The sequence below is a fragment of the Pongo abelii genome, chromosome 4, assembly GCF_028885655.2.
Source record: "Pongo abelii isolate AG06213 chromosome 4, NHGRI_mPonAbe1-v2.0_pri, whole genome shotgun sequence".
NCBI classification, from domain to species: Eukaryota; Metazoa; Chordata; class Mammalia; order Primates; family Hominidae; genus Pongo; species Pongo abelii.
Window position 1 is genome coordinate 27,435,394 of NC_071989.2, and position 25,907 is coordinate 27,461,300.

The following is a 25,907-nucleotide window of genomic DNA, read 5'->3' on the forward strand; positions in this document are numbered from 1 at the left end:
AGAGGAAGAGATTTGAGGTGACGGAAAGACTCATTCTTATTTTTGGTATTGTCCTTTGTTTTCCTAACATCAAAAATATTATTGTTTTTCCTTAATTATTTTAATTAGTGGTCCTCAACTGAAGAAATGCTTTCCACTCAAGGGAATTTTTAAAAAAATGTTCAGAGGGATTGCTTTTCTGTTTCACAATGCTTCAGTCCACTGAAAATGTTTTTTTGGGGGCAAGCCAAATGCTCTGCAAAGGTCAAAGCAGTCCCAAATGTCAAAGCATTTTCTCCTGTCCCACATTTAAGTAGGTGAAAAGCATGTTCACAACATATCTATGCCTAAGACCTAACTTAGTTCTTTAGTGTTTTTGTTTGTCTGTTTGTCTGTTTTAGTTTTAGTTTTTATTTATTCAACATTTTAACTCTCGGTTATATCTATTTCATCATCAAGTTTCACATAAAGTACGCTAAATTTTCCAACTACCTCATAAATCAACGGAAGACACAAAGTGTATTTTGTTTAGAAAGTTGTCATTAAAAAGCATTTAGAAAGCCACATTGCTGAAGGCAAAGGCACTGGGGAGGTAGAAGCTGGCAGGAATCCAGCATTCTTTGATCTATCCCCATTTCTATCTAATTCACATATAGGTTCTTTAATGTATATTATATTGTAGTAGTGATGTAGTACATATTTTAGTATACGTTGTTTCTTTATTTTTTTCATTTATACTATGCTTTGAAAATTATGCTGACAATTTTTGAGAAAGGCTTTATATGTGATGGTAATATTAACTTTGATTTTTTTCTATTCAGAATAGTAAAAACAAGTATTGGTTCTAATAAGGCTGAGAGACACAAATCATAATTTTTATTTACTTTTACAAAAAAAAGGTTAAGATCTATTTTCTTTCTCAGAAGATTATTTGGATTGACTTCTATATTACAAATGGGTTATTTCATAAACTTTGGTAACCCCAAAATTGAAAAGCCATTTAAACTGATTTAAACTCCTATTTACATATGGGAAGAGAATTTTAAAAAATTATTTTCACATATTGTATATAGAATTTTCCTCAGGTATATATCATCTTGATTTAAATACATACACACATACATGTAAAATTAAATATATATGTAAAATTAAATATATATATAAAATTCAGAGAGAAAAATATCAAATATTTCTGACCCATATGTAGTCGTAATTAAAGACAAAATATTATTAACAAAAAGTACAGCATTTATTTCTAAGATTCCACTATTAGTAAGTTCAACTTGTCTTTATGGAAATCTCTTTCTGTTCCCAGGGAGCCCTCTAAATCATGTAATCACGTAGACATATTCTAAGTGATTGTCCTATGCTTTTTAATGGAGTCATCCAAATCCCCATGTGTCATACTGACATATTAGGCATTCTCTTTAATAACGTATTTTTTTAATGTTGGTACCTCTGGGATAATATTATCAGAATAAATTATATTATTTTTGAAAATCTTGTCTTACAATCTGAGAAGGATTGAGGATTTTGGAGTCCCAAATTAAAATTCATGTCAGGGTAGTACCTCTTGGTTAGGAAGATGTGAACCAGCTACACAGCAGCAAGCAGAGAGCAAAGGACTCCTAGATGTCCAGGATTCCAGTCTGGACTAGGGCACTACCAGGACAACAGAATTTTGAGTTAGCAGTGATTTATTGGATTTTAGTTTTTCTTTCCTCAGGCTTTGTGTTCCCTACATCATCTTTATTCCTTTGTCCCATTGTAAAGTATGTTTTTATTATTATTACTATATTATTATGTCCTATTATTAGTAGTGCTGGGATAAACAAGAGGAATCTAATTTAGGCTAAGCACTGAAATCCGGCTAGAAATTGTGGGAGGAACCCCAAAAAAAGTAGTAACAGGTGAAATCCAGAATTGAAATAATTGGTGAGGTGGACTCAATTTCATGGAAGGTTGAACTAGAATGAAGTATTTGGGTATGACGAGAAAGGAAAGCTATGGAAGAATGGAAAACCTAGATGTACATCTCCTACTACAGATGAGACTATAGCAATGGAGATGCAGATATTAATAAAGTTGATGTCATAGGTTAGCCAGACTATCTCCAAATAATTACATTTTTGGATGTTTTTTAGAATTTGATCTTTTGTTTTTTTCTAAAATGCTAGTCCCATCTTAGTAATTTGTATGTAAAATTTGAAAAATAACATTATTTAACACATTTTATAACCTAGAATTAATCCCAGTCTACTTTGTAATTATTTCACTCTATTCTGTTACTACCATTAGAAAATATTAGTAAATTATCCAGAGTTATTTTTTATGATCTTGGTGTCACTTTGTGAGCAGGTTGAGGTAATGTAATTATTATATGTAGCATTTACATATGCTGAAATCAAGTTCATGGTAAAACTTTTGCATATTTCTTAACACACAGAGCAGAAAAATTAGTACAAAGATAGTATTCAGCTCCTATTTAGGTGGGAAAATATTGGCCATTCAATTATGAAATATGTAAATAATAAATAAATCAATGCAAATGAGAGTTTTAAATTCACTTGTCAGAAACAATAATTTTATATATCTTTTGAAATAAAATAAGTTTTAAATATAATAGAAAATTTAAGACAGAGTCATTTCTCTGCATGTGAAATTCTTAATATTCATCTACCACACATGGACTTTGAAGTATTTTCATATTATGGAATTCTCCAAACAATGATTGCAATTTAAACTATCTGTTAAATTAAATACATTACAAGAAGTGTCAGCCTGTTGGAAGGTTGGGTTTAGAAAGTGGACACCACTGGAATAGGTGATATTAACTTACATTCTTTTTTCTGACTGCTCTGTGATAATATATTCATTATAATTTATTTTCTATAATTTGTGACGGCATTAGCATTTCATAATATAGGCTTATAGTACTTAAATATGAAAACTTAATTATCTGAATTGCCTACTACGTTATTTTGAGTACAAATAATGCCATGTCAATTAATATTTAATTTTAAAAAACAATTATTTAAAACGGTTGTTTGTTTCCAAAGTAAGGGTTAAGCAAATACACTTAAATAGCTTAAAAATAAAAATGAATATATAACTCTGCGTTTATACTTTTAGATACGTAAAATAATTACTTAACTTCTTTTTTTCTGGAAACCAACAATTCCATGAATTTTATATTTACACAATTGGCATTTACTGCTATTAAATATTAAAATACTATACTTAATTACTGCAGAATAATAAACAAAAAAAATTAACCAAATGTGATGATAATTTGCTTTTCAGCAGCTTGAATTATTTTAGTGTTAGTATTGAAGTATTTTAAGTGATGTTATTTTAAGGTAAGATATATGTCTATCTTAAGTGTTTATTTTGTGCCTATTATTGTTAATTACATATTTTTTAAGAAAGTTGCACAGACTTTTGTTTTATACATCTTGATCTCGATGTATTATTTTCTATGCCATTATGAAAATAACTGAGAAAAAATTTTAAGAACATTTAAGATAAGAATTCACACACACCCACACACACATACACACACAAAATATATATATATATATGCCTAGTGTTCAATACATTTTAAAGTTCTTCTTGGTTATTAAATGCTTTAAGTGTAGCTAGTACATAGTTCATGGGATAATTGAACTCAGATATTTTATTTGGATAAATAGTATTTTAAAACCCTCATACAATTGACTGTTAATTCTTTTAGAATAATGTGTATTTAAACACTGTTATCAAAATATATCCTTAATTTTGGGAAGTGTTCAATGGCTGAGAAATCAACTAGTAAAACTATTTCTAAGTGTAGATTTGGCTTACTTTCTTTTGAAAACTGATGAAAATGATTATTTTATAGAGTTTAATCATGGAATAAATATTGACTCAAATATTATAAAATGCCAGTAGAAATGAGGACATATTAGGGGAGTCTCTCCTATTTTCATATTATAATCTGGGCCATCCAAAAGAGGGAGCTAAAGCATTGTGTTAAGCAGTTTGGTTTTATGAATGTGAGGTTTGGAGCAGTTTTACACATGAATTGCCCACTGTGTCTATATGTACATTTAACTGAGTTTGACGTTGACTTATTAATGACATATTAATAGTCAGCACTTATGATCTACAATTGTATATTCCCCCAGAAGAAAATTATTTTTCAACAATCAGAAAATAGTAAAAATATATTACAAAAGTTGGAAGAAATATTAACTAAAATTTCTTCTTAAATTTTGAGTCTTATAAAAGGAAGGAGAAAAATCATATAAGCCTTATATAACTTCCATCACATGATTTATTTCTCTACACTTATACAAGTAAGACTAATAACATTGAAGTTGTTTCCATACACATGAATACTCTTTTAAAATAGTATAAAATATGATGCAGTTATAAAGTTCCAAACAGGAGTGTATAAGATTTTATATAACGTCAACAATATCATTGGCAAAGAGATCCTGTATGCCAATTATGTGTGGTTTATCCAACACAGCTGCTCTTCATGTTCCCCATAGACTGAGGCAAGATACCATTATCAATAAAGGTTCATTGCTAGAGTAAAAGAGAATCTGTAGAACTTTATCGTAAAACTGCATTTTACAACAGGATTAATTTAATTAGTGAATAGATTAATTTCCTTCTTCACAACATCAGAAAGAAATCTCTAACTCCAGAAGGAAATCACAAGAAGAGGAGATAATTTACCTATAAATAATTAATTTTCATGTAAATAGACTGTGAAAACAAAATGTTTAATTCACTATCGGATACTCTCGTGTTGACATTACATTGAAACAGAGGGTGGTGTTGTTTTGTGAATTGGGGATGCTTATCTTACACCTTCATGCTTTTCTTATTACTCCCATAACACTATAGATAAAACGTGGTTAAGAATAGTAATTTCTGATGCGTCTAGTATCTGAAGTGCCTTACAGAGAATTTTTTAAATATATAAACCAATGAAATAACAATCAAGCACAGACTTTTGGAAACATGCCAATATATAATCTCTCAATGAAATAATTGTACACTTTTTTTAATCTAGTTTTTCACAAATTAAGTTTTTTAAAGGATTCATTGGACATTAGGATTATGTATTCTTTGAATGATTCCAACATTTACGTTTAAAATTGTCAGACTAACATCTATACTTTGTCTTCTTCAAAGGATTGAACAGTTGTATTGACAAATTTCTCCATACCTTACAATTCCTTGATATAAAAATAATTTGTATATGCAAATAGTATCAAACATAGCTGATGTTATAGTTTCAGAAACATATATAACAAGTTCAATCAAATGAGTTGATTACTAATTGAATGAGTCATACCACACAAATAATTTAAAATAGATAACTGATGACTGAAACATATGTTTCTTTTAGGTGGTTGATAACTGAATTTGTTACCAGGTAATGATAGATGTGACTGTCTTGACTGCACAGTTTAAGCAGAGTGTTCTGTAGACAGGGTAAGTGAATACATTTCTGAATATGTGGGACAATAATGAAATTCTAAATCACATTATTTTTATACACAGAAATACTGATATCAGTGTGGGGAAATTTAGGCAATATGGAAGTCAATGGAACAAACTCAGTTCCGGTGCTCAACGAGTCACCAACACAGAGGACTCCACATCTTAGAAAAGGTCTTGAGAGAGACCAGATCTGAGGCCATGATATTTAGACTTTTGGATACTTCCAAGTAGTTCAGTTATTTAAATTGTTGTTTTTTTTTTCCTTATAAGATGGAAGCTTATTACAAAACTGGTTGAAAGTTTAATACAACTATTTTGAAGCAAAGTTGTAAATGACTTTGGAACTGAAAGAGCCCTTAGGTGTCTTCTAGCCTCCTTCCATCATTTTAAAAATGAAGACGTAAAGCCCCAGTGTGGAAAATGAATACAAGATCCCACTTTCTGATCTTTTGACTCCCATCCATTGCTCTCTTTACAGTACTAATGGTGTAATGTACATGGTGGAGTGTAATTCCACCACATACAATTTGGGAAATGTTTAGTTAACTCTACTTTAGTACTGGAAGATAGAATAGACACTTTGCATAAATCCTTTCTTCTTCACTCGGGAGGCCCAGTTGATTCATCATATTTTTGTTTTAGGAAGATTTTCATAGAAAGCCAGGCCCAAACACAGTGATGAATTCAATGGTACTCATTTTTCTCTGTTTGTTACTTATGCTTAATACAATGTCATATTTTACATGGAAGGATTATGAAACAAAAATAATTCTGCAAAAATATATAGATTCTCATTGACAATGAATTCTTATTTATATAGCTACTCCAGTAGGCCTGGATTCTACCCTTTTTTGTTTGTTTGCTTGCTGCAGGGTCACTTTTTAAACAATTTCTCAGGGTCTTGGTATTCTTACCTGTAAAGTCAGTCAATTAATTATACTGTAAATTTGCTTTCTTCTTGCTGTAATAATCCGTGACTATATTGAATCATTCTTTTCTTAAAGATCTTTTATCCAACAGAGATAAAATCTTGTAGGATTAACATTTTTATTTAAAAATAGCATGTAAGGGCCAGGCATGGTGGCTCACGCCTGTAATCACAGCACTTTGGGAGGCTGAGGCCAGCGGATCACCTGAAGTCAGGAGTTCGAGACCAGTCTGGCCAACATGGTGAAACCCTGTCTCTACTAAAAATACAACACTTAGCTGGGTGTGGTGGTGGGCACCTGCAATTGCGTCTACTCCGGAGGCTGAGGCAGGAGATTTGCTTGAACCCGGGAGGCTGAGGTTGCAGTGAGCCGAGATTATGCCACTACATTCCAGCCTGGGTGACAAAGCTAGACTCTGTCTCAAAAATAAATAAATAAATAAATAAATAAATAAATAAATAAATAATAACAATAAACATAGCATCTAATTTCATTAGAAACCATTTTAACTTGACCCTATTTTTATTAATGATGAAAACTGGACAAATATTTTCTAAGAACCATATTTTTCATACTCTCATAAATGGAAGAGTTTTTTATTCTCTGTGCCCTTGGAAAGTATGACCAGTTACATAATTTTAAGCTATTTTTCCATTTTTTCAATATGTTCTTATTGTTACTCCCACTCTGCATTCATGATTAATTATATGGTATTTTTAAAAGCCAGTGTAAATTTCTTTTGAAAAAATGTAGTATCACATCAAGTAAAATCCCAGTCAGGACAAAACTTTTCAGTCATTTATTTGGAGGTATAATTATGTTTTGTTTCCCACCTTCTTAAGAGTCTAGGCAAGAAAAACTAAAATATGTAAGGAAAAGTATTACTACTCTTCTCAAACACAGTAGTGAAATTATCTTGAGCCACTATTAGAAACTGACAGTTTGAGTATATATTTGAGTGAATATAATAATAATAAACAAGAATAACAATAAGCTCTTTGATACTTGCATTACCACAGTCATTAACAACAATTCCAAGAATTCTAATTATCTACATTTTTGCATAAGAAAACTGATATTTGGAGAAATGAAATAAATTAATTGATATGACATTGAAACTTATGTTTTGACTAAGAGCCTGAATTCTTAACCATTACGTTTAATATTTAGGTAAACTACAGTTGATTTCTACTCTGTAGCTGAAAACATAGGGCTAGTAGTTTGAGTTGGGAATGAAGGTGCAGGAAAGTAGTAGACATAGAGTTAACACCGGATCAAAAGTCATAAATACCATACCATTTACAATGCAGCATATGATTTAGTATGATAGTTAAGCAATGCAGAAAAAAATAATAATCTAGCAAAACATGATTCACCCAAAATACAGTGTTGCATTTCCTTATAGAAAATATCTATTAATTTTTTTGTGATATAATCTTAAAAATCCAAATTGGGTATTATTTATTTCTTACAACATTTCAGCCAAAATGTGTAATCTATTGTGTAGAATGAGAAGCATATTATCTGTGTGTTATTTGGGGAAAGAATATTGTCATTACAACTGTTTAATTCACACAAGTGGTATAGACCTATCAATATATTTTGAGTAACACGCTGACAGATATTTTTAAGGAAAGTTATCCAAACATTCTGCTGAGAGCTTAAAGTTCAGTAAATACATTGCATATCAGGAGATTCAAGAAAAGATGACTGGGCTCATCACCTAATACAGATATGGTAGGGAAAATAACTGGAGACCAATCAGAAGACTGACCAGAGTCCTGATACAAAGAAACACAGGTTACTTTAGTACAATTAACTCAGAAAGCTTAACTGGAGATCATCAAAAGAATAAGTCAATAAAGAGGGAAGAGAAGCCATAAAAGTACCAAAGAAATAAAGGTTGGCATGACGCAATAGACAAATTGCTAACAGTGGAACCTGCAAGACAACATTTTCTGGGAAGTAGAGAAGAACTGCCATCGTGTAATTAGGTTCCTTCTTTTGGAAACTGTAATTAAAGGATGGAAAATGTTCTAGATAAAAAATCACACAGATAGGGAAGGACTTGACCTTTGGCGACATTTGAGAGAAGTCTAGAACAACAGGTTCTTATTCTCTCGTGCCTCCATGAAGAATAGAACCTCCCTCAACATTCAGACTAAAGGAGCATCAATCCTGTTAACAGAATTATATTTTTTGGAGAATTGTAAGATTGTGTCCTGTATTATTATAAATAAAGATGCAGTAATTGACAGTGACATATGCCGATATATATTCTTACACTAAGGTCCCACGTCCTGCCTTAGCTTCAGTGAGTCTTTCACTGAAAACCAGGAGGCACTGGAGAACTAAGTTTTTTGGACACTCACAGTTAAAATTTTAATACTTTATAGTAGCTGCTTGAAATTTCTGTTTGAAATTTATTAAATAGCAATATTTAATGAAACTCTAACTTTGTATAAATAAAAAGATGAATATTGTATCATATTGGAATATCTTATTTAATCAAGCAAGAAAAAAATAGAAGAATGTGGGTTTTAATTAATAAAACACTGAAACGGGAAATGGAAAGTGTCCAGTTCACATTCTTATTATATGTTTATAATTACTGAGATAAGCATAATATAACAATGTGGGTTTATGAATTAAATTAACTAGAGTTAGAATTCTATTCTAACATGAGTAAATTTTGTTAACATACCAGGGCTGTTTCACCTGTCATTTTTTCTACCCAAAATAGTATGTGTCATAATATTTCCTTCTCCTCATTTGGATTCAGTTCAAATGTCACCTTCTCCAAGAAACCTCCCTCACCACTTTCACAAAGCTCTACTTACCTCTCCAGTCACTCTCCATGATACCACCTGTTTACAGAGAATTTAAAAATATTTTAATTATTCTTTTTGTTATTTGTATCACTCCTCTAGAAAATACCTTGTTGTGATTAAAAACTTTGTATCATACTCACTGCTATAATATTAGCACCCAGAAAAATGCTTGATGCATAGTAAGGTTTGAATAAACATTTGGTGCTAATGCTTGACTATAGAAAAAAAATAGTAAATAATATAAATTTAAATACTTTGTATATTTTATAAACATTAACTCCAGTTGACAATGCATTAGGAAAACTAGCAAATCATTAACATTCTCCAAAAATATACTGTTCAAATTAATTTTGGTGAATGCTACTTGCAAGTATGCAATCATTATTATCATTTTTGTTAGAATCATATTTTTCAAACCACGATAAAATCCTTATATAAATGAATCATCTTTTATAAGTTGTATTCATTTTAAGGTCAAGAATGGCATTCACTTTATAGTTGTTAATGCAATTCAAGGACTAAAAGGGGGAAGTCGTAAAAAGATTAAAAAAACCAAACTCAAATACTTGGCATTAAAATAGATTATGATATGAGAGCCTATGAAATTTTATTATTATTGATTTAAAAGACTTTCATCATTCACTCACATCTCCAAGATCCGTAAGTAATATACTCATTTTAACTTCAAGCTATAAAGCGTAGAGTGTTCTATCTATGTTATTAAGTATTCTATATTAATTTCAAGTAATACAAACTTGTAACACAAAACTGTTCAAAATATAAAGTATTTCCATTGTGTGCTATGTCAACTTAAGTAAACTTATGATATGAATATTTACATTCAGACTTAGCTTATCTAATTTCAAGAACAATGAAATTAATCATTAAATAGTCTAGGGCTCTCTCCTACTTTTGTATATGGTGGGTCTCAATACCCTTTACCGAGATATAAAGAACCTGAACCATAACCTTCTTAAGAATAATGGTAGTCATTAAAGAAGCCATCAATTGTGTTTCCTCATAAAACCCTACAAGGTAGTTACTGCTAATATCTTACTTTTGCACAGGAAGCTCCTGGAGCCCCAAGGCATTAAAAGACTCTCAAACTCACACATGAAGTATAGAGTAAAGCTAGTTTCTGTAAGTAGAATGTCTGGCTCCAGGACTCTACCTGCCCTTACCCTGACTATCATAAAATATTGCCTACTAAACTTCTTGTTTACTACATTTTACACGTGAGACAATTTGCACCCAGAAGTAAAGATAACCTACTAGCAAAACAGAGGAAGTAAATGTGGGAGCTGGGAAGAGATCATGGGTCTCCACATTCATAGGGCTGACATCATCAGCCTAGTGCACTTTTGTTTTTATTCTGATAAAATTGTGTTGTTGATCATAAGTGTTTTAATTTATGAACTGTTAAGCAGTCCATACATTTTTGGGGGGATATGGAAACTTTCCATGGATAACATGAAAGCTGTAGTCTTTCTTCCAGTAAACTCAAATTAAAACATAAATACAATATTTTTGGACAGATTTCAGAATAGTTTTGACTATTTAAAATGTATACTTTGACATTATAGGGCAGTAGCCCTCAGGTTTTTGTGATCAAGAATTTCTAGGCCAGGCATGGTGGCTCACTCCTATAATCCTAGCACTTTGGGAAGCTGAAGTGGACAGATGACTTGTGCTCAGGAATTCAAGACCAGCCTGGCCAACGTGGTAAAACCCATCTCTACCAAAAAATACAAAAATTAGCTGGGAATGGTGGCGCACACCTGTAGTCCCAGCTACTTGGGAGGTTGAACCACAATAGTCACTTGAACCCAAGAGGCAGAGGTTGCAGTGAGCTGAGATCCTGCCACTGCACTCCAGCCTGGGCAACAGAGTGAGACCTGTCTCAAAAAAAAAAAAAAAAAAAAAAAGTTCATTGGTAACAACAAATACCCTAGACTCCTCCTTCTGAATTTACTATATACTGCATAGGGCTTGATATAGTCTTTAATAATTGATAGGTACTGTTGTAATGGACTGGTAGTTGAGAATCATATTTGAATAACAGGAAATCATATGAAAAAGGGCATGAAGTCAGGCAAGGACAAGTCTTTTCCATAAAGTGTGGTATCTGTTTTGATGAGAGTGATTTTCACTAGAGTGATTTTGAAAGTACACTTGGAGATAATTCAATTCCTCAAGTATTTCCTGACAAAATTCTGTTTCAAGTACATTTTTAGGTGCTGGTTTATAGATGTAAATGAAAAACCATATTTTAAGACTCAGAATATAGCAGAAAAAAATTAAAATACAGGAAAAAACCAATTGCCAAAAACCAAAAACTTAGATTCAAGTCTGAGGAATACTGCCTTACATTTCTGGATGTGATGTAGCATTGGTAGGGATAAGGAGAGAGAAGATTACTTGAATAGATCCTTACTTTATAAAATTATATTTTGTAGAATGTATCAGTAGTTAAAGGAATTGTTGGCCAGGTGAACAACTAAAAGATTATTTAAATAATATGGCAAAAGAGGTATTAATTTTCTCAAGAAGAATGATCCAAGGACTAAATAGGAAAGGCCAATGTAAGATATAGTAAAGGTTATATCTCACTCAATTTGACATCTTATTTTAAAAGAGATAATTACAAATCATGGAAACTTTTTTTTTTCTATATGAAGCTTTTGGAAACATTGAGGAATAATGAAAACATGACCTTAAACTAATTTGAAATGTTATAGTGTAATTATTGTGTTAATTCATATTAAGATTATTGGTTTCAATTTTAGAGGAAATAGCAAAGAGAATTCACCTCACACAGGGTTAGTTCCTGGTAGGATATGATGTATAAAATATTTCTCACATAATTGGAGCAATGTGAGATGTTTATACTGAAGAGAAAATATAGTAGGCTAAACAAAATTTTCTTTGAATGAATTTAATGCTATTAAATAGAGATGGAATAAAGATCAGTTCCAAGCTATCTAGACGAAACGAAGTCAGAGAGAGAAAGAGAGAGAGAGAAAGTTAGAAGCAGATATTTTATCACAATGACAAGAAAAGAATCCCTATCTGAAGTTGTTTGAAACAGTGGTCTACAAGTGAAGGTGCTCTTCCCAGCGCAACAGGTGCAGCCTCATCACAGCACAGTACCTAAGATGTAGTAAGTGTTCAATAAGGAGAAAATGTAAATGTAAGGTGATGACATAATCAGCTAATGGATGGATGAATAAATTATTACAAAAAAAATCTAAAGATCTTTTTCCTGATTGCGAGTCTAAATGAGAGGAAAGTGAAGGGCTCATACAGGATCCCAAATAGACTTCTCAAGGAATCTGCACACATTCGGGAGATCACACTACAGTGGTGGTGTTTTGAGAAGCATTGCTTCCTACACCTACAAATTATAAGATGGGCTGACATCGCTATGACGTGGAAGTGAGACACAAGATCAGCTTCTTAATGTGAAAAGTTAGATACGTCAATTATGGGGCTCCCGAGGCCAAGCAGAAAGTATAAAAACACTTTGGCAATTTGTCTTTCCACTCCACCTACCTCCATTAAAGGTAGTAATAAGTATACAAGGATATCCTTTGCTTTTCAAGCCTCAGTTTTTCTTAACAATTCTCCAAAATTCTCATGCAACTGTGTACATGCAGGACTGCATTGTTGGAAGTGTAGACAGGTCCTCTTGTTAGTAAAAGTACTTCTCCTCGTTCTACTTATCTCTTCTTCGTGAATTGTGACCTTGACAATACTCAACTCCCTGTAAGGTTCATTTCCCGTAGTAGGGAGAGATGGGAGAGAGGAGAGGAGGTTCTAAAGCTGATCATAAAATACATTGATCCATTTTTATTAGTTTCCACATCTAAGGAGTTTCTCATGTTGAAAAAGCCACTTTTTGTAGCAATTAACTGAATAATCTCCCAAAATGAATGCCAGGTTAAAAAGGAGAAGCACTTTAGTTAAATTTTTTCCGTCTTTGAAGTAAAGGAGGGAGGTAGGGAATAATGAACCAGGGAAAGTAGAAAAGCAGGGGGGATGGAAACAGAAGTAGCAGAGAAGTGGGGATTAAAAAAAAAAAGCTGTACTGAAGTCGAGAAACACAGGTGGTCAAAAGCAAAAATATAAATAAATCATCACAGTTTATTGCAAGGAGAAGACTTATCTGCTTTCTAGGTATCAGCATAGATTTATGCTCAATTTGTTAGAAAGCAGTAGACAACATACAACCTAATTCAACTTTATTTTAGCCATCAAATGATTTAGAATTAAAGCATAACAAAAAAATACAGAAGGAGATGAGTGTGGATATCTTTCCTCAAAGATTATAATTATATTTAAAGGAGCAAATACATATAACACTCAGCACATGAATCTAGTATATTAAATATAGTGAGAGTAATTCTTCACATCTGGATATAATTATATACTTAGTATATATTTGAATTTTTTTAGTGTATATGTTATCTAGAACATTTTAAATCTCATGCTAACTACTAAAAATATCTTCTGTACTCAACTTATATGCTTTCTTTTCTGTAGGCTAACATTGGTTACAAATCTACTTTTTTTCAAGTTGGTTATTTAATACATTTAAATTTTTCTCACCATGAAGGTAATTAAAGATCACTTTCATACAAGGCTGCTTAACATAAGCCAAAAACTGAAAAAGAAATATAACTAAAACATTACATAATTAGAATTGGATAAATGATTACAACTGCTATTTTAATAAAAAATTCATATCACTGAAGGTTTATAAAACATCTCTTATTCATAGAAAACCGCTATATTGTATGACTATACATAGAATTCTAAAATGATAAAATACTTATTTTTCAAGATATCTTTTCAAATTCATACTTTATAAAACAAAATATTATTTTTAAGTGGTTAGGATACATTTCTTCAAATAGATAACCGAAGTAGAATTTTCAATCTGGGTTAGAATGTCCTCACACTCTTTCTATACAGGCCTTTTACTCACATTTTCTTGTAATTTAGGAAGATTACAATTTGTGATCATTGCAATATAAATATAAGACATACATAAGTCGCATATTTACTCTGCAATAACATTGTATTATTTCCTGAATGTGTGTTTAAAAATTTATTCAATGTAAGACTTCAACAGACCTAGTTTAGTCTTAGGCGTATGGAAGAATTTTCTTGCCCATGTTTAGTAAAGGGTTGCAGTGATCCCAAAGCCAATGCTTTATCTGTCAACTAGCCAACTTGCATGCCTAATAGGTCTGGAAGGAGCAAAAGGTCTACAATGGCAACATTTTTCAATGTAAACGGTTGTGTGACTGTGCTACTGAGTCTGCTATGGACTCCCACGACTCTCGTGTCTTCATTCTGTCATTTGGTCTTTGTAGGTTTCAACATTAATCTTTGGGTATAAATGCTTATGAAATCCCAGTAGCTGGTGACAAATAACTTATTTCAAGAAATTTTATCAGAACAATTCTCTTCTTAATTTTCTAAAATCACAAATGATTCCAAAGTTGAAACTTACTTTCCTATTTAGATAAAATCATCTGACATATTTAGCTATTGAAAAACCAAGTTTAACAAAGGTCACAGGTCCAAAGTTGTGAGGGTGAGACACATAACACATATTTATATATTTAGCTGTCTATATATATAGAGAGATATATATAAATATGAACAGACTATTGATAAAAACTTTCCATTTTAATATGCTGAAATAGCCCTATAATATATTTTTTTGAGCTTCCCAATTATACTTTATTTATTTATTTATTTATTTTATTATCATTATTATTATTATTATTATACTTTAGGTTTTATGGTACATGTGCGCAATGTGCAGGTAAGTTACATATGTATACATTAAGAGCACTTTATTATTGATATTCACCATTTGTATTTTAATAAAACTTCATATTTTAAACTGACTAAAATTAATTATAATTATAAAGATAAATATATTTATTGCAAGTGTAATAATATTCTTTATTGTCAGTGATTGTATTAGGAATCTGAATTCTAAACTAAACAAAAAAGACAGATAAATATCATCTGAATAAATAAGTGTACATATTATAATAGTCATTTAATTTTTGGAAAATTATGTGTTGTCAGAATCTGACATCTTATTTAATGCTAGTGTATGAAAAAGCTGAATTCAAACCATATCAAATGTGTCACATCATCTACATAAACTGGCAAAACTTAGGGGAGGCAGAAAACTATTTTCTCTCTTCCAACAGTTGAACCTATTCCACTCCCTGCTTAATACATGTGTAAATGCTTTATTAAGTTGTAACATTAATAAGTTGTGACATTAATCTAGAAGGAGTGGTTGTAATAAAATATTTCTCTTTGATTGTTTTATGAATTACTGTAGATCACACATAAGAAAAAAGCAATACTATTTAAACTTAGTATCATTTTTAATATAAAGTAAATATACAATCAAGCACATTGTTAATTTACCTAGTAATACAACAAATATTTAAGAGCATATTGACTCTCAGGGAAAATAGCCAAAGAAATAATTAAAAATTTCACCATATAATGTATTTGCTTTGTATTATTCATGACTAATGTAAAATTATAAGAATTTTATTTCCTGATAATAATTATCTACTTTTTATCTAAACATAGTTTGAGATACCATTAACTTCTATGGTATATATTTCTCATCTACTGTAAATGTGGGTAAAAAGATAATAAATTTTGTGAGGTGTTCAAGAATTGTGAACATTCAATAAAGAATAATTATTTCTAAATACAGTTTAAAAAATAAAATTCTAATTTTTCCTATTCAAAAAATTATCCAAATCAACCATTGTAGATGGACTATAATTGAGTTTAAGATTTTCCAAAAATAAAAAATGTTCAAATGGTATTTTATCATTTGTTTATAATATCTAATATTGACTAATAAAGGAGTTATTTTACTTCCTCCTGTTACACCATTGTAATAATTAAATATTATAATTAATTTCTGTGAACATTGAATGTTCACAATTTTTGAATTAATTGATTATGCTTTCCTTCTGTTTTCCACATGCATTCTGGATGCATACACACACAAACGCACAGACGTAGCTATAGATACAGATATACGAATGAAGAAACATATTATATGCAGATATAGAGATAAAGATATAAAGATATAGACAGATATATAGATAGATAGATAGATAGATAGATAGATAGATAGATAGATGTTACTTTGTAATTTCAACTAAGTTTACTCTTTTTTTTTTTTTTTTTTTTTTTTTTAGGTAATATTATCACAAGACCAAGATATTGTATTTATTCTTCTAAAAGGACATGGAACTAATTTATAAATCAAGTTTGGTCAGTCAGTCCTGGATTATTATCAAATAAAATATTTGATAACTTATGTACTCATCTGGGCGCTGCTTCATGAAAAAATTCTGACTTATTTACCACATCCCAATTCTAAGAATATGGAAGGATGAACTCCTCGATGCCTGACCTTTGCACTCATTTAAGACATTACTAAGTTTACTCTTAACTTTCTGTTAAGTTTTCTTAACTGTTAAGTTTTCCTTAACAGGAAACTGTTACATTTCCTCTGCGGTTTACTTACCATTAAAATTTAAAAAACAAAACAAAACAAAACAAAACAAAAAAGACAATTTTTCATATGTTCTTTATATTGTGAAGCATTTATAACATATATATAGGAATATTTTAAAACATATTTCTAGAAATTATGTAATAATACTACAGTAACCTCCTTTGGTAGAAAAAAAACAAATACATTTTAGAGTTGGCAGATTGTCTGGGGAAAACTCCCTTAGACAACTTTTAAGACTGAATTCCCAGTTTTATAAAAGCAGTATACTTTATAAGACAACTTTTAAGACTGAATTCCCAGTTTTATAAAAGCAGTATATTTTATATCATGTCTTTTGACCCAGGAAGTGAATTACTGTTGCTCTTTTACCTGGATTACACTTTGTTACATGCATTATTTGTTGTCTCCCCTGTTATACAGCTTCCGGTGTATATTGTTTCTTTTTTTATATGACTTTCCAAAGATGTTCTTTTACTAAATATGAGGAAAAAGCATATTATGCTTTGGAAACTGTGTTAATAATATATAAAGTATGTCAACTGCAGCATATTCTAATATAAATTCTGTTAGATATATGTTTCTTTCAACATCCAATACATTAATGAACATGTTAAATCTTTCATATTCAAATTTAAATAATAGCTATTAGTTACTACTATTTCCACTGTAAATTGAATTAGTGTTTGGAGTAGAAATTAAAATGAAGTCATCCACGGTCTTCAGAATTGTAGAGTCAATTTCAAAATCTGATATGAGGGGTTGGCTTTTTAATCCATATTTATGAAACAATCATATGCTCCAGTGTTTCACTGATCAGTTAGAGAGACCAAAAATTATCTTGCTCATCAAGAGAAATAGAAGATATACAAGAATGCTTATTTCTCCTGCAATTGGTTTATAATTTGCTAAATTAATAGGATAGAAAAACAACTCAGAAAAACTTCGAATGTCATTTTAAGAAAATATTCAGCTCTTTACATTTTTACTTTTATTCCTAAAATATAAATAAATAAATAATACATCTCTCTCTTACACACACACACACGCACACACACTCACACAGAGCATCTGACCACAACACCCCATGATGTTTCCACTTTCCTCTCACAGCCAATGAGATCCATTATAATGACTTTTATGTTCGGAGAGGTGTTTCTTGGAACTGTTAATATGAAATCTCTTGGTCAGGCTCCAGAGACCCTGCTTTTGTTCGGGCACTTTGCATTTGTAATGTGGCTAGAAGATCATGTCTTACTAGTGCTAAATTTAGAGATAAGAGCATTAACATGTTAGGGCTGTTATGGAAATGTAGAAGAGTGCTATAAAGGCATTTTCCTCACTGTACACTCCTTACCATATTTTAATAATAAGGATAATGGTGCTTCCAGGCAGAGAAATTGAAATGACTCATAAGAGAAAAAAAACTTTTTTAGATTATTTATAACAATCCAGAATTCATTGTTTTCAATAATCTATACAACTGTATCTGTCTATCTATCTAGCTAGCTAGCTATTTAATCTATCATCTGTCTGTGTATTTATCTATCTATCATTTATCTATCTGTCTATCATCTCCTTATGTATTTTTCTATATTTTTAATTTGAGTTTCATGGCTTAATAGGATAAGTTTCCATATAATATTGCACATATATATATATTATATATATATATACACATATATTTAACTTGACAGTCTTGGATATGGAACCTGATCTTTCTAAGCCTCTGCTTTAGCATGTGTCAAATTAGAGATGGAGAGAGTTAAAACCCCTCTTCTAAAGTTCCAAAATTTTATGTAAACACCTAAATAAGATAATGTCACAGGTATTGAGAGTTATTCGGGATATCTTTGAAAAGACAACTTGTTTCTGAAAACAAATATGCAAGATACAGAGAAAGAAATTGCTTTATCTTAGGAAACATGTTTTATGTTCTGCAATAAAAATGACCATATTTATAAATTTAGCATCAGGTAAAAACAAACAAGACTCATTTGAAATCAATGTCCTTTGGATTCTATTTAGCATGCTTTCTTCTTCTTTAAGAAAATTTAACTTTAAGCAGATGATTTACAAGGTAAAATACCCAAGAAACTAACTAGAGTTTTTATTACAAAAAATCTCACCATGAATCAAAATTACTCTATGTTAATATTGCTATTGATTTGTGTGTGTGTGTGTGTGTGTGTGTGTGTGTGTATGAGTGTCCTTGAAGTCAAAAGTATTACATTGGACATTTTTTAAGATACCATTTTTTTCTAATGTAAGATTATTTCTACATCATATTTAAATGTGCCTTTGAGTGAGCAAAATTAGTCTTAAAGAATATAGCAAATTAATGATAAATTATATTGAAGCATCTGCATTAATATTAAATAATTATTTAGCTAGACTGTTTGCTTTCATGGAGAACAAGTTACAGCCAATGTTTATTCATGAGACATTCACACATATTTTTAAAATTAACTTTCACCTTAATTTATACTTTCTTCCATATTACATGTTGCCACATTAATTGCATATTTTATATTATATAATTTGTAAGCACTCTCTAAAGCATTCTTATTAACTACACCCATATACTGTAGAAATATTGTGGGGAAGGAGCATCTGCCTCATATCACTATTGATGCCTAAATAGAGCTAAGCCAGTAGAATAAAAACAATCTAATTAACTTTGCTTTAAAAATCTTACTTGGTGAATGTACCATGGACGGGACACTGCATTGGCTAAGCTTGGCATGTATAGGGGTTACAGGAAAACACCAGAACAAATCCCTCCATGTAAGGCGACATTCAGATGAGCTTCTGATTCAACACACAATTTATCAAGTTGAGCAACACAACATTTAAAAGAATAATTTCAAGATCAACTTTGATATTGTACTCTTCTTACACACGGGCAGTGGTATGAGACATTTTTATTTCCTTTATGCAATGAATGCAATAACAGTAGCATAGTTATGTAAACCATTTCAAATTTTTAAAACTATCAAATACTGTAATAAAAGAAAAATAATATTTTTTACCCTAGAAAAATTATTATCTCATAGGACTATTGTTTTTATTAGTACTACCAAATCTGTCTGACTTTAGTGAATTATACTTAAATTCATAGCACTCTCTGCTTTCTCTAAATCATTTTTTCTATTTATTTCCAGAATTGGATTTGCTCATAATATGTACTTATCTTACTTTTTTTTTCATTTTCTTCAAAACACATATAGAGATGTTGGTATTTCAACATGTCGGCATATATCTATTAAGTGCATATAATTATTTATCTACTCCTCATTTGGAAAAACTTTAGTCAAACCTATAACATATTTGGTGACAAGACTACAAACACATGCTATTTATGTTATGTTCAAGTTCTTTGGTGCTATGTGCTGTAATAGCATGTTATTTCATTTTCCTTATCTTTCAAAAGATCTATGTTTCAAACCTGGATTAGCCAGTTTTATAGTTGCAAAAATGTATTTCACAATTGACATAGCATTGCCTAGGCAATGATGTAGTGTCTGAACGTGAAAAATAGGATTTTTCTTCTGCAGAATGTAGGAGGAGGTTTTTTACAAAACTGAGAATCTTGAATAATCAAATTCATTCTTAACGGCTGTGCCTGAAGATGGGTAACTCTTCTAAACTCATAGATAAAACAAAGGGAGTCGAAGGAAGATTCCCTTCTGTCATGCAAAAGTTATCACTTTTTTGGATGTCACAAAGTCATTCATTCTTTATGCTACAAAGATTTAGAAACCTTGTGAAAAAAATCACTATTAGGAATCTCATCTATCTATAATACAAAATATAAAATGACAACACATCTCCAGAGAAGACCACCAATTTCTCCTCAAATCTGTAGTCCATTATATCTTCATCAAAAGTTGATGACACAAATAAATGTAAACTTATCTACTACAGTTAATAACTTTCTTTTTATTACACCTTTGTTATTTAAAACAGGTTATGAGAATTTCACCCTGGTAACAGTCTCTAACTGTCAATACTAAAGAATTTTGATGACCTTATAGCTAAAATCCAAGCCTTTATTGAGACGAGCATACCTGCAATTTATTTGATGTGAATGGTGATCTTGAGCATGCGATGGAAAACACAATAAAACAATGCTCCACCAAATCAATGCATTTGCCACATCACTTCAAATTTTTTAAATGCCAATTTTGGCTTGCTTAGAAACACTCTCCCTTTCTTGTGGCTTTCATCTAGTCATCATTACACTACGACATATTTGCCTACAATAATAGAAAGCAATTACAGCTAACAGATGTATACATTCAGAGTGTTGACCTGAGTGGGAAGCACAAATATGTGAAGAAACCTCTTTTACCAGGTACAGTGATCACCTTAATCCTGACCTCCAATATGCATCTGTGGCATTTTTACTATTCATATATAGTTTCGTTTATAATATTGAAAATAAAGAAAGCATTTCTTATTCAATTATTAATAAAGATGCCCTTATTTTTGACAGTTTTGACTCAAGTGATTTAAACAAAAGTTATGAGAAGACCAGGAGTCCATTTCAAATTAATATAATAATCATATACATGAACACATGAATATGTGAGTAATTGAAAGCTACCACAATAAACTGATACAATTTTAAGTTTAGTTTTATTTTTACAACAATATTTCATATGCAAATATGAGGACTATAAAAAGAGCTTGAGTAGGTATCAGCTTTGTAAAAGTAAAATAAGAAGCAAATGTTGCAAGTTTTGTCACTGAGCATGTAAACATTTTATTCAAATACTACTAAAATGTATTCTTATGTGCTTCCAAGTGTTGAGAGAGAGAGAGCGAGCAAAATATAGCAACTAGGAGAAAAGCAATATTTGTACTACTTCGTTATAAGAAAGCAAAAACTGAATAGCTTACATTGTCAAGCAAAGTAAATAACACTTACCTTGCTTAACAATGGAACTGAGTTTAGCCCTACTCCGCACTGACAATTCCGTTGTCGCTTCTGTCTCGGTCCTTCTCTTCTCTTTTTATAGTATCTTCACAGCTGAATCTTCATGCATCTCAGTGTGGCTTTCTCTTCGAGCATCACTTTTAACTCAGACAGGCAGGAAGCTGAAGCCAAAGGAACTCTCTATCTGATTGGTTTCCATTCAGCGTTTCTGATTAATAAGAGACGTCCCTCAAATAGGAAGATATTGCCGCTGATGGCGCTGCAGGGCGCCAGGTTTGGGCTTGGGGGAGTGAGGACTTCTTTGGGCACAATGATTTGCAAGTGAATGAAGTGGGAGGACTCAGAAAGGAGGGCTTTGTCAAAGACCCCCATAAGAGAAAACGACCCAGTGTTTTTAGTCTCGGTTAATCAGCTCTCCTTAATCTGTTTGCAATTGGGAGAGAAAGGTCACAGCATGTCTGTAACCTGTAAATCATCTGTAGAAAATATATATCACAGGGAGAGCGCTGTTGCTCAAAAGAAATTGTGTGTATGGTTCCTGCAGAATTTACTACTACCTATTTCAATTCAGTGTCAAAATGTCAAGTTTAAGAAAAAGAGGATAAAAAAAATACAGACAATATATATCATTGATAACGATGAATTTTTTACCTGTGCCTCTATGAGTTTATAATCTAAAATAGTCTTTTAGAGACATTGTTAAACATCTAAAAATTAATGATTGACGTATCTGTTTCCAGTAAAGATAATGGTTTTAAGAATAATTTTAAATTTCTAGAAAGACTTTGCTTTTTACCAGATAATGCGATTGAATGAGTTTCATCTTCCCTGGAAGTAACCAAAAATAATGGTGACCATAGCCACATCACAAAAACTACATGATCCACCTGTTAGAGTCCCTGTTGTACATTGTACAACTCATAGAGAGGGTGAACCAAAGCTAAAGTCAAACCCTGCTTCAGAAAGAAGTCTGTTTAGTACTTCTGGAAATGGCACAATAAGAAAGGTATTGATTAGTAGATAAATCCTTCCGAAAAGAAGTTCTAGTAATAGTTGTATGAAATGCACGGTGGGGATATGGCTCACTTTATAACGGCTCGTTAAGTCACAGTAAGTAAATAGCTTAAGTGCAAAAAAATATCAATATCCTATTTGATGCTTCAAAGGAAAACTGACAATACAAAAAAGAAAAAAATTCAACTTCTTTTTTTCCCCCAATGGTAAAGCTTATCCATGAAATGTAGATAATAGAGGTGCCCATCGGAGGCTTGTGCATTATGGAAATTCGTTTCTTTAAAAGGAAAACAAATGTTTTTAAAAAACCACAATTTTACATATCCCCAAATAAAATGTGACACTACTAAAACGTGGTGATTGAACATGGAGTGAATGGCTTTTAAATACTTGTGTGTTTGAAGTGTAGGAGGTGGACAAAAAAAGGGAACTTCATTTTGTTCATCTATAAATAAAGAAAAAGAAGGAAGAAATAAAGCCTTATGCGTATTCCCAGAGCTAGATAGATTCAAGTGGTTAAGACAGCTTGGTGAATTCTTCATGGAGGCTAAGACTGTTTTCTTGAGGCAAAGACAATTTAAAATTCACAGGCTCCTTTAGACTTATGTCTTCTGGGTCTACTTGCTCCTTTAAATAAAGCTACATATTATAGGCGCCTCTTTATTAATACTGAGATAAAGTAAAGTATGTAAAGTGGAAAAAAGAAACCAAAGAAAATATTTTATCATAGTTTAATATCATAGTTTAAGGTAGACATTCACAAATAAAAGCTTTAAATCCCTAATGTTGCATACATTTTATTTCCCGCTGAAATCCAACTGTGGGAAAAGGCTGTTTTGTGTGAAATCCACAATTCAACAGAGCAGTCTAAATCCTGATTTGAAGTTATTTTTACTACTCTGAGAAAAAAAAGGAAAAAAAAAAGGGGGGGTTGCCAAATGAAAGGTCTTCTACCTTTCTCTTGTTTGGTATGGAACCAGGATTTTGAAAACAAAGGACTTAAACCTTGGAATTGTCAAAAATTATTTTATATTATGTGTATAGCTACTTGTAAGTTTTCAAATGTGAGTAGCATTCTGTATCACATGAAAACAGCTTTTCATACTTGCAGTAATGTGTATGAATATTTAGCAAACATTTTGTACAAAAGTATTAGTCATTATTTACATTAGCAGAGTATATGCCCTCCTTTTATGTCTTTAGACATAAAAAATTATTAACAGTAAATGTAAAATATTATTTGAAGTACTGTTTCCAAGATTAGTTTGAATTTATTTTTTCTTAATTATTTGGTATATTTAACATATTACCTTATTGTGGAAAGAAATTATATGGATATTTTTCTTTTCTTCTTCTTTGAACATAATGCGTTGTCATACTTAAGGACTCCATCTATTTAATGCTGTTCAAAAAAATGGATAGATCTCTGCCACATACAAAATTTCATTTTTTTGCATTTTATTATGATAAATATATTCCTTTGCATAATGGTAATTTTGCAAATTGTTGAGAAAGAAAAATTGAAAAAAATAGACACAATGCCAGTTTATCTTGTACTGAAATAGAAAATAAACTTTATAGTCAAGCGAGTTTTTAAGCTTACAGCTGTAAGTCCTTTAGTCTTCAGACAGGCCCATAAAGACATATTTATGGTATTGTACCAGGAAAATCTTGAGACAGAATCTCCCTGTGCTATGAGACCACTCATAGGAACACCCTGAAATTTAAGACCACTCTTTGCTCTTGGTAATAGACATTCACACCTTCCTAACTAAAACTGAAATACTTTGCACAATAGCTCTTGCATGTCACTACTATATATATCCCTTTCCAGACCTCAGCACCAAGGGCTTGCTCCTATGACCTGAAGATTAAGCTATACTAAGAATCAAGCAAAAATTGTAAATTCCCTTCTTTTCTCTCTAGCAAGCCATTGATATCAGTCCCATCATTGTTCACATTTGATTGTTTATCAGGCCTTCTCAGAAGTTTAAGCTTCTCTGGTCATCTACCATGACCATGATTCTAATTACTCTCTGGCTTGAAATACCCTCAGGTCTTAGTGGAATCCCTTCAGTCCAATTATGCCCATTGATGGATCTCAGTGTGACACCACAAAATCCTTTGAGTCCTTCAACTTTTCTTTGAACATTCTCTGCAGCTACCTGCTGTAACTGAAAGCTGGCTATTGTCTGAAGATTCTTTTTTTATTTTTGATTTCTCACAAGAAAAATGATATTACTCTTACAGGCATGTACAACAGTGCCTGGAGTTGAGATAGATGATCTTCTGCCTTGTCATTACTGGGCCACTTTTCTTCACCCTTTTCTCCATGCTTGCCATCAGCTTATTTCTTGTTTAACTCTACTTGTCAAAATCACTTGAAGACCAAATCATTACTCCTCATTCATTGAAACTGAATAGCTGTGTTAGTATCTTATTATTATTTTTATTATGTTTTATTATTTTGGTTTATAATAATGATGATCCTCATTCTTAAGAAATTTAGTAGCCACTTACATGATCCCAATAATACACCCACTCCTTCCTTGCCTTGACTTTCGCATTCCCAATAATCATTTCCTCCTCTCCATTCCAGTTTGCAATCCTATGGCCACACTTTATTGAGAAAAGAAAATTATTCTTTTTCTTCTGAATAACCATAATGACTTTTCTCTATTCCGTGCCTCAAGGTGGACTAGCAATGAATTGACTCAGAACTAAACTGGATTAGCCTTAGAGGCTATTCGATTTCTACTTGCCTTTTATGACTGGCAAATAGATTCTTCCAGAGGACAAAATCAGAGGGAAGAATGTTCATTTTATCCTTATGGCCTTATCTCAACAAGACAGATCAAAGGATCTGGTACCTACTGCTTTCTTCTAGTGTGGAGATTCTCTTCAAGAGCGTTCCCTGTGTACCTAGCCCAAGCACTCCTTTCTGTGAGATGGAGAAAACTAAGGAACTAAAAGCATTATATTGATTTTCTCTGTTACATTTTTTTTCCAGATAAACTTTGCTTTGCACTTATGCTGTGTGTCATGCTTATGCTTGTTCCTGACCTTAATACCCAGACTTTCAATTAGCAAAACCAGTATGACTTCCAAAGTATGTTTTTCCAAAAATTCTAATT

At 31.4% G+C, this 25,907-nt stretch overlaps 1 protein-coding gene across 1 annotated transcript in view; it reads right to left on the bottom strand.

The window, feature by feature from the left end:
- Nucleotides 1-22,034, bottom strand: part of CDH9 (cadherin 9) — a 162,844-nt gene extending 140,810 nt beyond the window's left edge. Inside the window, exon 1 of the mRNA XM_024247337.3 lies at nucleotides 21,751-22,034. The gene's annotated coding sequence lies outside the window, so the exon portion shown is untranslated. The remainder of the gene's footprint in view (nucleotides 1-21,750) is intronic.
- Nucleotides 22,035-25,907: the final 3,873 nt, after the last annotated feature.